Below are 5,265 nucleotides of genomic sequence, written 5' to 3'. Positions count from 1 at the left end.
GTTGCATACTTTTATTATAATGAAATAAAGGGCTAATCAATCTGGGAAGAATGAGCAGAGATATATAATCATTACATGTTAGAATGGGAAAAATTTGGCCATTCTCCTATTTTAGAGAGGAAAAAACTGAGGTCTGGAGAGTTAAATATTTCTAGATCTCTTAAGTTGTCATAGTACACAAAGTATAAGATTAAAGGTGTATAAAAAGTTATTTCATTTGATAATTAAGACAGTCTTGCAAATATATTTAACCAAGTTCCAAAACTGAATCAATAAGAGAAATGGATTAAAAAAATAAAACAAGGGGTACCTGGCTGGCTCAGTTGGAAGAACGTGTGGCTTTTGATATTGGGAGTCATGAATTTGAGCCCCATATTGGGTATGGAGATTATTTAAGTAAACAAACTTTAAAAAATAAAATGAAATGAAACAAACAAACAACACCCAAATAACAAAAAGCATAATACCTGGTACATAAAAAAATGCCTAATCAATATTTATTCCTTTCATTTTTCAAGTTCCCTCATAGTCTTTGAATGTATATTTTATACGCAACAATAATGTGTATATAGAATTTGTTACTTTGCTTTTTGTACTTGAATTACAGTGTCAATATTTTTCCATATCATTATAAAATATGACTATACCCTTTTAAAGTACCTATTGAGTTACAACACTTCTGAGATTCCCAAATGACTGTTAACCAGGGTGAACCTCAAATTGGGAGTCTTCCCTCATTAAGGAATAAAATACAAAAACATATTGCTTTAAAAAATTTTACAAAATTGGGGCGCTTGGGTGGTTCAGTGGGTTGAGGCCTCTGCCTTCAGCTCAGGTCATGATCCCAGGGTCTTGGGATCGAGCCCCACATCGGGCTCTCTGCTCAGCAGGGAGCCTGCTTCCTCCTCTCTCTAACTGCCTCTCTGACTACTTGTAATCTCTGTCTGTCAAATAAATAAAATCTTAAAAAAAAAAATTTACAAAATAATTTAAAAATATCTAACTCTTCCAAAAGGTTATTTCTAGGAATTTGGAGGGGCCTGTGCACTAAAGGGCCCTAAACCTTCATTAGCTTCAGAGTATACCCTGACTCTGTTAATAACAGACACCATCTTCACAGTGGTTGTGATACAACATGAATGTTTTTTCAGAAGTTTACTAAAGTTTTAGAAATGTATATCACAGGGCACCTGGGTGGCTCAGTGGGTTAAAGCCTCTGCCTTTGGCTTGGGTCATGGTCCCAGGGTCCGGGGATTGAGACCCTCATCTCATCGGGCTTTCTGCTCAGCAGGGAGCCTGCTTCCACCTCCCTCTCTCTGCCTGCCTCTCTGCCTACTTGTGAGCTCTGTCCATCAAATAAATGGATAAAATCTTTAAAAAAAAGAAAAAGAAAGAAATGTATATCACTTTGATAGTGTTAGAAATTCTTCTATCCAGCCAATCTGGCATCTATTTCAGGCCCTGTTATAAACTTGGTGGCTTTCAATTATAAGCAATTCTCTTAACTAATTCAGGCCTCAAATTCCTTATCTCAAATTCCTTTTCAAACAGGCTTAGTATCTATCTTAAAAACTTACAAATGAAAACAAAGATAAAATACTTGGTACAGTTCCTGACACATAGTAAATGCTCAATAAATATTAACAACTAGGGTTATAGTAATAGTTAAAACACTAACCTACTTCCTATCACCATTAAAACTTCCCACATTGGGGGTGCCTAGGTGGCTCAGGTAGTTGGGCGTCTGCTTTCAGCGTGGGTGGGGATCCCAGGGTCCTGGGATTGGTCCTGCCTTGGGCTCCCTGCTTAGTGGGAGGCCTCTTCTCCCTGCTCCCTCTGCTGCTCCCTTTTTTGTGCTCTCGCTCTGTCAAATAAATAAATAAATAAAATCTTTAAGAGAAAAAAACAAAAAACAAACTTCCCACATTGACATTAGGTAAAATAAGCTGTAAAATGGATTTCAAAGGATTGTACAGATTCAATTTTTTATTACTTTAATTTTTAAAAATGTTATGAAAAGTAATAACTACATAACAGAACACTTCGAAAATAGAGAAAAGGGGGGGGAAAAGCATCCGTAATTTTACCAGACTTGTTATAGTTTCCTGTTGTGTTTTTCTCCCTAGCACAGATGCTATTTAAAAAATGCCTGAAATAGGGGTGCCTGGGTGGCTCAGTGGGTTAGGGCCTCTGCCTTTGGCTGAGGTCATGATCCCAGGGTCCTAGGATCGAGCCCAGCATCATCGGGCTCTCTGCTTAGCGGGGAGTCTGCTTCCCCGTCTTTCTGTCTGCCTCTCTGCCTGTTTGTGATCTCTGTCTGTCAAATAAATAAATAAAATCTTTAAAAAGCAATGCTTGAAATAAGAATACCCAATTATTCTCTTTTCACAGAGGTTTGATATTATGGTATCATTGTTTTCAAATACATGGCAGATTTCAAACATATTTTATATAAAACTTTTAGAAAAATCAGATGGAAGAAAAGGTACATATTCTCATCCTGTATTTCCATACTTATTTTTAAATATTCCTGTTTTTACAAGGTTATGATGGTAGCATACATAGAATTTAATATTCTGCATTTTTTTCTTATGTCATATCACAAGCCTTTCTCCATGCTGCTACATGCTACTAAGGCAACATTCATAGTAACTAAAGCACCTGAAGCCAAGGTTTCATTTCCTAAAATTCATTCAACTGTATGTGAAGAAAGTAAGGTAGGCTAAGGTGTGGTAAGTCAGAAACTCAGAGTAAAATGCTTTTGGTTTGCCTGCAACTGTAATGTAGAAAAGGGAGAAACAGAAGTTAGAACTCAGGAATTCTTGCCTTCCAACTAAATGTCTAAGTCAGGAAAGGAATCTAAAACCCTATCAACGTAATTCTAACTTGTACATGCACTTTTATTTCTTGTTCAGTAGATGAGAAAGTGGTGGAATACTACTCAATGGGAAAGACTTATTTGTCACAATGTTATTATTGGGGTTTAAGCTCTCAAAATTAGGTAAATGTACTCTCCATCACACCCTAAATGGGTCTTTCCTCAAATTTTAGCAAGGCGAAACAAATCCTTCACTATAAAGAACAAGCCAATATCTGGTCATGGTTGTTTGAATTCCCCGACATATGCTGCTGTAAAAAGGCTTTTACCTTTTAATTCTGCTTTTGTGTTGATATTCACTAATTTAAGAGCACAGATTTTCCCCTTAAAGCTTCTTTGTTCCTTTAATATTGTCCTGCCATAATAAATCAAGCCATTTTATTTATTTATTTATTTGGGATGTTTATTTATTTATTTTCCAAAAGTTTATATTTATTTATTTATTTGGAAGGGAGAGAGAGAGACAGTGAGAGAGGGAATACAAGAAGGGAGGAGTGCGAGAGGGAAAAGCAGGCTTCCCACTGAGCAGGGAGCACTATCCCAGGACCAGGGATCATGACCAGAGCTGAAGGCAGATGCCTAAGCAATGAGCTACCCAGGGACCCCAGAGTTTTATTTTTAAATAATCTTCACACCCAAGGTGGGGCTCAAGCTCACAACCCAAGGTAAAGTGTCACATGTTCACTGACAGAGCCAGCCAGGTACTCCTGTAGCCACATTTTAAAAACTGTAAAATATACACTGAGGAAACAATCCATAGGTCCATTGCCAAATGAATGGATAAACAATATGGGGCATGTACATACAATGGACTATCATTCAGCTTTAAAACTGAAGAAAAATTTGATACATACCACAATACAGTGAACCTGGAAGATGGGTTAAGTGAAATAAGCCAGACACAAAAGATTAGATATTGTATAGTTTGACTTGTATGAGGTATCACAGAGACAGAAAAGAAAATATTGGTTAAAAGGGAATGTGGGGAAGGAGAAAAGGGGAATTATGGTTTAATGGGTGCAGAGTTTCAGTTTGAGATGTAGAAGTCCTGGAGATGGACAGTGGTGATGGTTGCACAACAATGTGAATGTACTTACTGCCACCGAACTGTACACTTAAAAATTGTAAATTATTATATATGTTTTATGCTAAATTAAAAAAATTCCCTCAATGTAACATATACTGAAAATAGTGTATTATATATATATATATATACTCGGTTTAAGAAGTAATTCTAAAGGGCGCCTGGGTGGCTCAGTGGGTTAAAGCCCCTGCCTTTGGCTTGGATCATGGGATGGAGCCCCACATCGGGCTCTCTGCTCAGCAGGGAGCCTGCTTCCTCCTCTCTGTCTGTCTCTCTGCCTACTTGTGATAGCTGTCTGTCAAATAAATGAATAAAATCTTAAAAAAAAAAAAGTAATTCTAAAGCAAATACATGTGTCATTACTATCTAGCTCAAGAAATAAAATATTATCAAAGGGTACCTCTGTGCCCCTCCCCAACACAACCCTTCTCTTCCTTCCTGAGTAATCACTCTCACTCAAAATGTTCCTAACTTTTGCTTTTAAAAAATCAGGCTGTGATGTGATAATGCAGGATAAATTAAACCAACATTACAAGAGCAAGAGTATTTAAATTCCATTATTTTCCATACATGCAAAAATATTTTAACTTAGTAACTTTTAAAGTGCCCTTTCGCTCTTGAAACTTCATATTCTACAATTTTTCTTGGTTTTACAGTTGACCTCACCTGGGTTAACAACAACAACAACAACAACAACATCTCAACAACAACAAAACTACTTCACTGTAGATTGTAGATTTTCATTCCTCCCGCTCTCCCTTGCCTCCAACTACAAAGAAACAATGATTTAAACCCTTTGTGCCCTTTTAGAAAATTACACAGATACCCCATTGTGGAACCCTATAATCCCTTCGTGGAAAGGAAGAGATTAGCATATGAATACAAAGCAAAATGAATCCAGAATACAAAATGATCTATGGGATTGTGAAGCGCTTGTGTTCTTTAAAAAAAAATGTATTTATTTCCTCTTTTTGTATTGCCCCTTTAGTGGTCTCAGGGTTAAGGGAACTGAGCTTCTCCTCTGGTTACCCGGAAAAGGATTTAAAAAAAAAAAAAAAAAAAGCCAGCAGATTCTAGGAGGTGCAAAACCAAACAGATGGCTCCACGAGCCAGTGGAATTGCCAGTGGAATCGCCAGTGGAATCTGCTACACTCGACGTGAGTTTGCTTGCGGGTAAGGAGTGTAGAAAGTGCCGTTCGCAGACTGCGCGGTGAAGGAGAGAAAGCGACAGAAGAGAGAGCCATAGTGCTGACGTTGAAGGCCCGGCCCTGTGAGGTTGCACAGGGTAAGTGGCGTTGGCCAG

This window comes from Mustela nigripes, chromosome 16 (assembly GCF_022355385.1).
Source record: "Mustela nigripes isolate SB6536 chromosome 16, MUSNIG.SB6536, whole genome shotgun sequence".
Classification (NCBI taxonomy): Eukaryota; Metazoa; Chordata; class Mammalia; order Carnivora; family Mustelidae; genus Mustela; species Mustela nigripes.
The sequence above is the reverse complement of the archived record's forward strand: the minus strand, read 5'-3'. Positions refer to the sequence as shown.